The sequence below is a fragment of the Myotis lucifugus genome, unplaced genomic scaffold (assembly GCF_000147115.1).
Source record: "Myotis lucifugus unplaced genomic scaffold, Myoluc2.0 scaffold_29, whole genome shotgun sequence".
Lineage (NCBI taxonomy): Eukaryota > Metazoa > Chordata > Mammalia > Chiroptera > Vespertilionidae > Myotis > Myotis lucifugus.
The window spans coordinates 2,776,390-2,789,022 of NW_005871077.1; the positions used below are offsets into that span (position 1 = coordinate 2,776,390).

At 43.0% G+C, this 12,633-nt stretch overlaps 1 protein-coding gene across 2 annotated transcripts in view; it reads right to left on the minus strand.

The window, feature by feature from the left end:
- The window catches only part of ZNF438 (zinc finger protein 438), a 199,463-nt gene extending 187,305 nt beyond the window's left edge, over positions 1-12,158 (minus strand). The window contains exons 1-2 of one of the 2 annotated variants that reach the window (XM_023752197.1): positions 11,703-12,158; positions 9,771-9,965 (exon numbers count right to left, since the gene is read on the minus strand). The gene's annotated coding sequence lies outside the window, so the exon portion shown is untranslated. The remainder of the gene's footprint in view (positions 1-9,770; positions 9,966-11,702) is intronic. The other variant, XM_014453950.2, reaches the window with a different exon arrangement.
- Between the last annotated feature and the right edge of the window lie 475 nt (positions 12,159-12,633).

Below are 12,633 nucleotides of genomic sequence, written 5' to 3' on the forward strand. Positions count from 1 at the left end.
TCTTCAATAGGTTTTCAATATCTTGCTCTCTCTCTTCTTCTGGCACCCCTATAATTCGGATGTTGGTACGCTTGAAGCTGTCCCAGAGCTCCTTACACTATCTTCATATTTTTGGATTCTTTTTTCATTTTGCTTTTCCGGTTGGGTGTTTTTTGCTTCTTCGTATTTCAAATCTTTGACTTGATTCTTGCGATCCTCTAGTCTGCTGTTGGAACTCTGCATAATATCCTTTATTTCAGTCAGTGTATGCTTAATTTCTAGTTGGCCCTTTTCCATAACCTCGAGGGTCTCACTAGATTTCTTGAGGGTCTCACTACATTTATCGGCGGTCTCACCAGACTTTTTGAGGGTCTTACTAAATTTATCGGCGGTTTCTAGAAAGGTCTTGAAAAACCTTAAAAGTGTGGTTTTGAACTCTATATCCAGTAGTTTGCTTTCCTCCATTTCTGTCATTTGTGTCCTGTTTCTTTGTCTCTGCATTTTTTATGCTTCCCTGTGTTGACAGGGTGGCTTTGTGTGCTAGGTGTCCTATAGGGCCCAGTGGCTCAGCCTCCCCAATTACCTGGGGTGGCCACTCTTGGTGCACCCCCTTGTGGGCTTTGTGCACAGTCTTGTTGTAGTTAAGCCTTGGTTTTTGTAGGTATCACTGGGAGGAATTGACCTCCAGGCCAATTGGCTGGGAGAATCAGCTGTGTCTGCAGTGGGAGAACTTCTGTGCTGGAGACACCCTTCTGGGGCAAGACTTGCTTCAGTGGGGCTTTGGTGCTCACTGAGTCTGCCCACTGAGTGTGTCCTTTATGGACCTGAGGAGCTGCAATCTGGATGGTCCCACTCTAACCACCGGGCACACTGGCTCCTGGATCTCTAAGGAGGTGCTAATTTATCCTCTGACTGAGGCTACCCAGCAGGAGTTCAGCTGTGAAGCAATTCGAGTTGCCTTGGGGCCTTGGGCCAGCTGCAGTTTGTTAGGTAATTTTCAGATTGCAAAGGGCCAGGCCTTTCATATGCAAAAGCCGGCGCACACAGCTTGGGCGGGGTGGGGGTCCCAGGGGATCAATAGGGCAGAGCAAGCAGCTATGGCTGCCCTCAGAGGCTCCGCTTCTCAGTGTCCCGGCAATCACTGCAAGCACCTCCGAGAGAAAGCTGCCCTTGAGTTCCGACAGATGCCAGACAGTCCAGTTTCTCCCGTATGAGTCTGGGTCCCCAGAGACTCGCCGGGAACTAGAGCTCAGAGCTTGAGACTCCCTACCGATTGAAAAAGACAACCGTGTCCTCAGCCGCCAGCCCTCTCCGCGTGTGCCTCCGTACCTCTGTACTTTACTTCCGCACCGCACCTCCTCTGAGTCTCGGTATGCTTTTCTCTTTCCTTCTAGTTGTAAAATTTCCACTCAGCCAGCCTTCCTGTGGTTCTGGATGATGTCCATTCCGTCTTTTAGTTGTATTGTTGAAGTGGTTGTGCTAAGCAGCAATCTCCGGTGTTTACCTATGCCGCCATCTTGGTTTTCCAATCCCCCCACACAGTTTTAACAACCAAAATTGTGACCAGTCATTGCCAAATGTCCCCAGGGTGAGTCGGGGGAGGGGACAAAATCATCCCCAGTTGAGATCCTCTGAGCTAAAATCATAGTAATATTCCAATATTTATCTCACATTTCTCTCTATATATTGATAGCTTAGAATGCAGCTTGACCCTAGCAGTTTTGCTATATAAAATATAAGTAAAGAATGATGCTTGTAGAGTAGTAAAATCTTAAGAATTATAGGCATAGTAGGGAATTATGGTTAAATTATCACTTCCATCAACATGTTGTTTTTGCTTAATGCTCTCTAAGAATTTTCTTCTTGAGTATTCTTTTGGGGAAAACAACTTGATTAACATGTCACTAAAGTTGAGTCTCCAGAAAATGGGACTTTGGAAACTCAGGGATTTAATTTCACAGAAATAAAAATTACTTGTTCTCCTGTGCAAGTCTCAAGCAGTCCACACCTGGGAGACCTTCTCCCCTTCATTAACAGATGGTGACCCATCTGGGACAAAAACACCTGGAGAAGAAATAAAAAAAGTATCCCTCCCTGCCATTTTCCTGAAGTTCAGAAAGCTCACCCGCAGCCTCCAGACCTATAGGACTCCAAGGGCAAAACAACAGAAAAAAAGAAGAAACTGGCATGGATCATGAGGAGAAATAAAATTTAACTTCCCTCTAACTGGGAATTCTATAATTCATCTCTCTCTCCCCCCTATACTGATTCTTGTATGTATAGCTCACTTCCCTTTTTCTGCCCTCTGCTGCGTTGGATGCTGGTTCAAACCCAAACCCAGGACTGGCTTCCTGAGTGTGGGGTGTCCAGCCATGGCCCTCAACTGGGGCAGGGCTAAGGCTGCAGCAGCCACTGCCCACACCCAGCAAACATTGGGGTGGGTGCACCTGCACTCCCTCTGCACCACTGTTATGGGCAAAAGGAAAATGCATGCACACTGAATGCCAATTTCCTGAATTCTGTGTCTGGTATGGAAGACGTGGGATGCGCCCCTGCTCCTTTTCCTATTCACAGCGGCTGCATGCTCAGCCCAGCACTCAGAGGCTTCCTCCTCCATGGTGCCTGGCAGAGCTGTGTGCAGCCTGGGCACTGAGATTCACTCTCCTCTGGCAACTCCTCACCTCCATTCTGACAGCTTATTCAGTGTCCCTGAAACCATATATCCCTGGTGTTGAAACCGCAGGGGGGGGGGGGGGAGGATGTTTAAGGAGTAGCTTGCAGCCCAGCGCTACTCCAAACTAAGGGCCCCCCAGCTCTCACTTTCCTCTGCGTCCAGTTTCCCCTTCTGCCTTTCACTGCCCTTTCCCGAGCAGACTGGGCTCAGACCTTCAGAAGGCTGCTTGGGAATGTCCCCTTCCCCAGCAGCCTGGCACTACCCTCCCCCACCCACTCCCACCCCACCATCCCTGCCAAGGAGGGGAAGAGGGCACACAGATTAGGAGCTCCATTGAAGGAAGCCATGTTGCTTGAGGGCAAAAATATATTTTAACTTCTGTTACAAACACAACTATTATGTTTCTGACTTCATGCAAACATTACTACTTGTCACTAATACTCCTTTCACAGATATAATAGAAAAAAAGCCTCAAGTGTACAAATACTAAAAAAAAACAAACAACTTTTGTTACCTAATCTTGAAAACAGACTACAAACAGAATTGAACCCCAGGGCCTGGATGTTAAATCTCCAGTCAGCCAAATTAACAGAAAATACTCCCCCTTTCTTAGGCGAAACTGTCTCACACAGTCAAGACTCTTAAGAGACCAAGACTGTCAGAAGTATGAGAGACAACAACAAATTACTAGCCCAACTATTAAAGGCCAATTTTTAAAAAACAGAATGTTTTTACCTCAAATAATAGACAATAGACATCTCTTATACATACAGGCACAAGAATGAATGCCTACAATAAAGTCAAAGGCCATCAGAATCTCTCATATGAAATTAAAGACCCCACACCTGGACAACTGTAACTATTTGGGGAAAAGTCTCTGTCTCATGTGGAAAGGGACTTTAGACTGTGGGTAAATGTGAATACACCAGTCAGCTTAAACAAAATGAATGGGTAATGGGAATGGCATGAGGGGCAAGGGGTCACAGGCCACTACAAATTCTGGTCTATGATAGAAAACTAGGAAATATAAAATACATTCATGCCTCCCTCAGCTATAAAAATCTCCCTCTCAAGAGGACGAAAGAAAAAAATTTTTAGGTTTTTATTCTCTCCAAAGTCAACTGTAATACAATCTCCATTCACAGTGTCTCAAGAGTGCCTAGTCTGGCAAGGAATTTTATCCTGGGTTTTTCATGGAAAAGACTGTCTGCCTTTAATGTACTAATATTTGGTCTCCAAAAGAACTCTTATCTAAGACATCTATTGAAATACAGATTCTGAGAAATAAATCTTATCTAACTCAAACTATCTGAGCCCATCAGTTTAATTCATTTCACCTGTGATTTACTAAATCTGTGAATTTCACTACATAATACTTGTCTCCATGGAAGTATGCCTCTTAAAGTATCAATAGATATGTCAATAAAAAGCCCATGTTTCTAAAAATTATGAAATATGTTTGCCAATCTAGGAAATAGTAATTGCTTACTTTTAGCATTTTCTCCCTAATTCCTCCAGAATTTGGCAATTCTTAATGAATAAGTCATGGCAATATGTTTCTTTGCGTAAATCCAATGAGATCAGTCTTCACCTGTGGTCTTTTTAATGAGGACTTTGACTGAAATGCCATGTTTAAGAAAGACATGCCTGGACTCTGAATGTCACCAAAAAGCCTGAAGACACTGAGATTGACTTTCCAAAGCCGATCAAAAGCCCATTGCAGAAATGGCCTACCAACGTGCTTAGTCATGTGGTTCATGACAATCTATCCAACTAAAGAACAACAATTGTTTTCCTAAAAAATAGCAAAAAGGAAACCTCAAGACATCTTTGAAGACCTCAAGGACTTGAGAACTACCCAAACCTACAAATATTACAGGCAAAGCCTGATAACAACTGGCTTGGCTTCTCTGCCCTAAGGGACTGACTATAATTCAATCTAAAAATTCCTTATGAAAGATTCCAGTAAAACAGATTTTAAAAAGCCTTTATAATCTATTCAATCAATTACTATTTTTGTTGTGTTTATGCAACTAATCAGGCCAAACTATAATTGAACTTAATACAGTCTCTTTAAAAATAAGGATAGCCCTGACCGGTTTGGCTCAGTGGATAGAGCGTCGGCCTGCGGACTGAAGGGTCCCAGGTTCGATTCTGGTCAGGGGCATGTACCTTGGCTGTGGGCATATCCCCAGTGGGGGGTTTGCAGGAGGCAGCTGATCGATGTTTCTCGCTCATCGATGTTTGTAACTCTCTATCCCTCTCCCTTCCTCTCTGTAAAATATCAATAAAATATATATTTTTAAAAATAAGGATAATCTTAGGAAAAAAATGTCAATAAAAACCACAATGCTCAATTATAAATACTGGACTCCAATACAATGAACTGGCTTCAAAGTTTTGCTTTTAAAACTGTGTCTATATATTCCATACAGATCTCAACACCTAATAACATCACAAGAGATGTTCTTAAATATGAAAAAATCTTATCAAATTGTCATTGCTTGATTTCATTCCAAGAAAAGCCTTGTATCTAAAAGTCTTCTCAACTGTTTTATGATTTACTGTATGCATTAACCTTGTGTTTTATGTTTTTCCTTCTATTTTCATAGAATATATGCTTATGTCCTTATTTATCTGATTATTACCAATATAAGCCTCACTTTAAAAGCCATCTGCATCACCATGTCCTAAAATAAGACTAAATGGTTTGGACTTACGGTTGAGTCAATAAAATATGGACAGTCTATCGACTTCACTTAAAACTGCTTTCCCTTTTCTCCCAAATGGTTCAGACAAACAGGGCCCACAATTTCTCACGGGAGAAATCTTAGAATATTTCCCTTAGCTTAATTTAAGTTAAATATAATAAACAAAAAACAGACAAATGTGATACATATACCTGAGGGAAGCCACTCTTCCATCCTAATCTAAAACACTGTAAAATTAATTCTCCCCTCTACCACATAGGTTTTGACCTCTCACCAGTCCTTTAGTTGCTATAAATCTCCTCACCTTTGAATTATGCCTTTTAACCTTCTTGCCAAGTTAGTCATTTCTAGAATACAACAAGAATGCCAGCTTGTCCAATGCATCATCCTCTAAACATCGACTATTCCACTTCCCAGAGACATCAAACTTACACTTTGCAAAATCCTTTCCCTTTTGCTCCCTCTTCCTCTACCAGATAGGGGAGTACCTCTAAGCCTTGGAATAGACAGGTCTATAACCTTTGATGGCCTAAAACAGTTACAAAAAAATAAAGACCTTCAGCCATTTACCCTTGTAATATTGCAAGGCTTAAGTTCTCTAAAGGGGGAATTGATACCACTGTACTTAACTAGTTATTAATAATAGGAAAGGAGCAAAGAGGGAAGGCCAGACATTAAACACATGCCATTTGGGCAGCTTCACCAGGAAGCTGCAATTCTGCACTCCCCAAGGAACCACTGGCCAATTCCCTGAAAAAAAAAAAACCACCACAACAAAAAACAACAGGGAAAGGGATCCAACAAAAGGAAGATTGATGCATGTTCAGTAAAGCTGGAGTGACACAGGGAAGGTACTTGTCTGTCAGTCAAACCCAGGGACAGAAATTATTGGCCAGATGGGCATGGCCACTGCAAGGTCATGAAAGTTTGGGAATACATGATTTCCTAAACAAAGGAGTTCTCTCTCTTGTTGCTCTTGTGCTCTTGGCTTCACCCACATTTCCTCCATAGCCATGTGGCACTGCAGTCCACACATGCAATGGACTGATGGACTGCAGCAGGGAACACAAACTAGCTAGCCTGATGCTGAATTGGACTCTGCTCCAATATGGAAAGGAAACTCTGGACACTGACTCTGATTTAAGATCTACTGAACCCCAGCTACAATAAAAGAAACCACAAGAAGTGGAATTTTAAAAATTATATTTAGTGACACTACATAGCATCATTGATATAGATGCATGGTTTTCTTAAGAAACAATTTCCATATATTTACATTTGTTCTCTTAACATGAGGTAGTGGTTTTTAAATTTGTTTATGTAATATGAATTTTCAAAGGAACTTTTATTTTATAAGTTATTTTTCCTATTTCATATGATGCTATATTTCATATGGTTCAGTGTTAGAAAGAGTGGCTTCTGTTGTCTTCCAATAGGAGGGCTTACCATCACTCCTGCTCTGCTGGGAGCTATCTGAAACAACAAAATAACCATCAATCTGCCCTCACTGAGCCTGAACTTACAAAGTGACAAAGCCTGAGAAATCAACAGGCCATTTCAGATTGAATTCTACTTTATACCATATCTAATATTCTTAAGGAAGCTAAATACAATTGTGGTATAAAGAAATGCTAATCAACCCTAGCAGGTTTGGCTCAGTGGATAGAGCATTGGCCTGGGGACTGAAGAGTCTGGGCTCCATTAAGGTCAAGGGCACATACATGGGTTATGGGTGCAATCCCCAGTAGGGGGAGTGCAGAAGGCAGCCTATGAATGATTCTCTCTCATCATTGATGTTTCTCTCTCTCTCTCCCTCTCCCTTCCTCTCTGAAATCAATAAAAATATATTTTAAAAAAAAGAAATGCTAATCATTTCAACTCCATTAAATTTACGGAAGCTACAATAGCAGATTTAAAATGTTGTGAACTGCAAAATGAGATGGCACATCATCTCTACAATATATTTGTGGAAGGTTCCTGTTTAGAATTACTGGTGGCCCTAACCGGTTTGGCTCAGTGGATAGAGCGTCGGCCTTCGGACTGAAGGGTCCCAGGTTCGATTCCAGTCAAGGGTATATACCTTGGTTGCAGGCACATCCCCAGTAGGGGGTGTGCAGGAGGCAGCTGATCAATGTTTCTCGCTCATCGATGTTTCTAACTCTCTATCCCTCTCCCTTCTTCTCTGTAAAAAAATCAATAAAATATATATATTTTTAAAAAAGAATTACTGGTAGATTTGTTTATTCAGATCAACACTCCCACTGGAAGCAAAAAAGCTAAACAAAATATAATTTTATATACTGTAATAAAAAACTCTGGATTTAACCATAAAATCTATAATAGTGCAGTTTTACCTAATCTTTTAACAGCTCAAATTTGAAATACTCATGTTAGGAAGTAATAAAATTGTGATAAATGAATTGAGGTATAGTAAACCCTGAAAGAAATTTACAGAAATAAGAGTCTTATTTTGTGTGTGTATTGTTCTAGTTTCTACATTTTACAATGTTCACATATAAGATATTTAAAGAGATGATCATCAGAGGAACTCAAACTTATTTCATTATGTGGAACTTTGGAGTGAAAGACTGAAACTGGCGGAAACCTGACTAAATACTTCACACAGCCCCTCCATCACCCTCTATTATGCAAGCTGCAGCTTTTCAAGCCGACTCCCTTATTTCACTAGTGAGCCCTGTCAACACTGAGGTAATAGAACTGGAAAAAACTCATCAATCCACAATGATATTCAAATATCAGAATATATTTCATTTTGTAAAAATTTTATCACTGCCAAATAAAATTAATGCAAATACAGTAATATATGCAAGATTTTGAGGAATTCTTTTTTGTTGAAAAGGGCTGGGAGAGCCTCAAATTCATCCTGCAATTGCTTAGGCATTCTTTTGCTTCTTTGAACCCTTCATGCCCCATCCCTTAAGTAAATAGGGCGGAGGTGGCTACAGAAGGCCAGAATGAACTAATCAGCATGCATTTATGCAGTTAGTCTACTCTAGCTTTATTCCCACAGGTTTTTCATCATACTAAGTTCCTCCAGGAAAAATGCTGTTTTATTCATCTCTAACCTCCAAAATGTATCCAAATGTCCTGCATATAAAGTCATCCCTAACGTCTACATGGCAGGCATTAGATTTGCAGTGATGGCGAACCTATGACACGCGAACTCATTTTTTTGGTTGATTTTTCTTTGTTAAATGGCATTTAAATATATAAAATAAATATCAAAAATATAAATTTTTGTTTTACTATGGTTGCAAATATCAAAAATTTGCTATATGTGACACGGCACCAGAGTTAAGTTAGGGTTTTTCAAAATGTTGACATGCTGAGCTCAAAAGGTTCGCCATCACTGGATTAGGGATTAGAAGTAGAGAAGTGAAAGAGAGATGTATCTCACCCTCATGGAAGGGGAATATTGAATATTGGCTGCATGAACAGAATCAAGTATTAGTGACCAGTTAGCACAGCCCCTTTGCCTATGTTCTTTTTTGCCTATTGCCAACCAAGACTTAGATGAGAAACAACATAGTCTTTCCCTTCAGGAATATAAATGTGTGTCTTCAGTCCTGATCATTCTCCTGAGTTCTATATTCATATACCCAAATGCCTACTCAACATACTAACATGGAGGTAGTTACAGAAATTAACTGCATGGACTCTGAAGACAGACTGCTTGGGTTTGAATCCCAGCTCCATCACTCACAAGCTGGGTGACTTTCGGCAAGTGACTTTTAACCTCTCTGTGCCTGTTTTCTCATTTGTAAAATGGAGACATACAACTGTTATAAGAATTAAATGAACTGATATGTAAAAATGCTTAAAACCCTGCCTACTAAACAGTGTATGCTTACATAGTGCTTACTATTATTATTAGCAGCACCAGTACTAGTGTTACTAGGCATCTGAAACTTGTCCAAAACAGAAATCATGATTTCCTTCTCAAACCCTTCTCCCTTCTCAATAAACAGCATTAACTTCCAGTTGTTCCAGCCTAAAACCCAAAAGTTTTAGGTTTTAGAGAAACCCACATTAGTAAGTCCACACCAGCAGCTCTACCTTCAAAAGTGTATCATGAATTTGACTACTTCTTACCATCTCTACCAACTACCTCCCCTAGCCCAAGACACCACCAGGTACAGCAATAGTCTCCTATCTTCCCATTTTTAAGACTCCCCATTCCATGGACCCTTCAATTAATATTCTACCTAATAAAACAGAAATCAGATGCTATTACTTTAATGCAAACCTTCCAACGGTTTTCCACCACTCTTAGAATAACATCTTTACCTCATCACAGCCTACAAAGGCCCCCACAGTCTGTCTGGCCCTCCAACATCATCTGCCATCACTTGCCCCTTTCCTTGTTGTTTTCTCAGCACTGTTACCTTGCAATGCCTTGGCACCTCAGGCTTGCTTCCACCTCTGAGCATTGTTCCATTGTTGTTCCTACTGTGAGGCAGTATTATTGGCTGGAGCATGGACGGTGAGGTCAGATTGCCCAAATTCAAATACTGTCTCCATTTCATTTTAGCTATGCAACCTTGAGCAAATTCTTAATCTTTCTGTGTCGGTTTCCTCATCTATAAAAATGGGAATGAGTACTTACTTCATAAGGTTGTTGTAATAATTTAATTAAGAGTGCCTCACATATAAGCTGTACATAAGTGTTTACTGCTGTTATTATTCCTCCCCGAAATGTTCCTACCTCAGGCTCTTCCTCCACTTCAATTGACTCAGCTGTCACCTCCTTTGAAAGGCTTCCCTGATAGACCTTAAAATAACCTGTCCTGTTCTCCCACTGTCTGTTTTTCTCTTATCTTCCTTTATATCACTTGATGTGTCACTATTTGAAATAATATTCTGTACTTACTCTTTGTTGCCTATTTCCCCATGGAACATGAGCTCCACTAGGTTGGAGATTGTGTCTTGTTTGCTGCTCTAGTTCTAGTTGTGACTTAGAACCTGACTTTGAATGCACACATCTCTTATTTCTCTTTTCCAGGCTTGGGGACCAATGAAAATTTCTCAATAGCAATAACAAACTTCATGATCTCATTTGATCCTTGAAAAAGCAACAGCAGATATACCATCATCTCCCATCTTAGAAAAGAAAATTCCAAGTTTGGGTGACTTGTCTTTAGACACAGAGCTAATAACTGATAGAACAAATATAAGGATCCCTGCTTTCTAAGCCTCCTCAAACCAAGATGGAAGGAAATTACACCCTTGAAACTGAATTTACAGAAATGTGACCTTTCAATCTCCTGAAGTGTGTACATGGTACATACTTTTGAGTATGGTACAAACTCATTAATAATGTATTAACACTTGGCAAGCCAAAAAATTCAAGGAGTCAGATATAATGATGGTATATTCTAAGTTTACACAGCAAAACCCCTAAAACTCACAGTACGTCTGTACTGAGCATAAAGTACTAGTTTCAACACTCTAAAAGCTTTCTCTGAAAAACCCAAAGGGGACTTCGTAATTGTCCAGATCATTGTGATAATGGTACCAGTGATTTCTTGATCCGTATTCCACCAAATTCAGTGATGAAGTTCAGACCACCCCCCAGGCTCAAGTGTTGTCTGGGATCAGATTAGCGAGGGGGGCAAGATGAGGAGGCAGAATTGTAAAAAAGGTCACTATCTACAAGACCTTTGTCAAATAGCCATTGGCCAGTACATTCTCAGAATAACCAATTGTCTTCATAAGCTTTCTTCCAGCAAGGTTACATGTTTGTATTACCTCACGTGCTCTCACAATTCCTATTCCTGTGGGAATGACAACTAGGAAGGCCAGAGTCTGCTTCAACGCCATTTTACACAAAAAGAAATCTGAGGCAGCAAGTGGGTATCTTTACAAATTGTCTTAGGCGATTTGGTAACTCCTGGGATCGCACAGGAAGCCTGGATATGGAATCTCTGAAGGAAACTTCTACCCTAGACTTAGCAATGTCAAACTCCTGGGCTGAAGGGAATCAAAGTCCCTCCGACAATGAAGAAAAAGGAGGACTCTCCTATTTGGCCCTTCCCCCTTGGATGACCTCGCTCCCAGGCTCTGAAAGCCCTACAGACACCAGAAGAAAAGGCTGGGGCCCCCGTGCAGCGGAGTGCAGCCTCGCCGCAGGCACTCCTGGCCCTCCCACCACAGAGGGCGCGCTCCCGCCCAGGCAGGCACCTGTCCCTTAGCCAGGTTCGGCGGCTCTCCGGTCGCACCAGGATCTAACAACCCACAGCCACTACCAACACCAGGAAGACGAGCAGCAGGGAGAGCCCCGCAGGCCCGGGGAGCTGCAGGAATCCTCCGAAACTTACAGTTTTCCTACAGCGTGCGCGTCACGGCGAGGTGACGTCACGGGACCCAGCGTTCGGGAAGGTCAACCCGCAGGTCACAGGACCACACGGTCCCACGGCTCCGCCCCCAGCGCGCCCGGCGAGAGACACGCCCCTTTCCTCAGGGCCCCGCCCCCGTCTTGGAGCTCTGGGCGCGGGCGCAGGCGCAGACGGGTTGCAAGGCCGCCCGCTGTGGGTGCTTCGCGCGTCCGGGTGCCCGGGGTGGGGCCGCTCGGGAGAGCTGCGTTCCAAGCGTGTGACCCGCAGCTGGGGCATCAGTAGAAGGGGGCGAAAACCCCCGGGAGCGCAGCAAACCAGCTGTTAGGGAGGGGTTGGGCAGGACGCCGGAGTTGTGAGGCAGATTTTCCACAGACACTGCTGTCTTTTCCTCACGTGTTCGTTAAAAGTTCTCCACGTGTGGGAACAGCCGTGTGCTCTCCGCCGGGTGCCGGCGGGTTCTCGGGGAGAGGTGTCAGGTCTCCATGGGCCCGCCCCGGCCCGGCCCGGCCCCGCCCAGCCCCGGGCTTCGCTCCAACCCGCCCCGCCCCGACTCGGCCCGCCCCGCAGTCCGCCCTGCAGGCTCCTCTCGCGGGTGCGGCGGGCGCCCAGCTCCCTCGCCCTGTCTCCTTTCAGTCTCTAGCCTTTCCCTGAGACATTTTAGTCTCTCCCCCTCCTACCGGATTCCCCGTGTGGGCTTATCTCTATTACATTTAATAGAAGCTGATCCGTGTAAACAAATATGTACACTTCTTCGCTGGTGTCAACTTTCCACCACCTCCCACTCGTGTGACGACATCTCGCGTGCCCAACCCCAGATTTCTGCTCTCACGTTTTCACCGGAGAGATCTGGTTTAAAGATGGCTCAGGAGAAGGAAAGGGCAGGCTCCAAGAACTGACAATGTATTAACAGAGC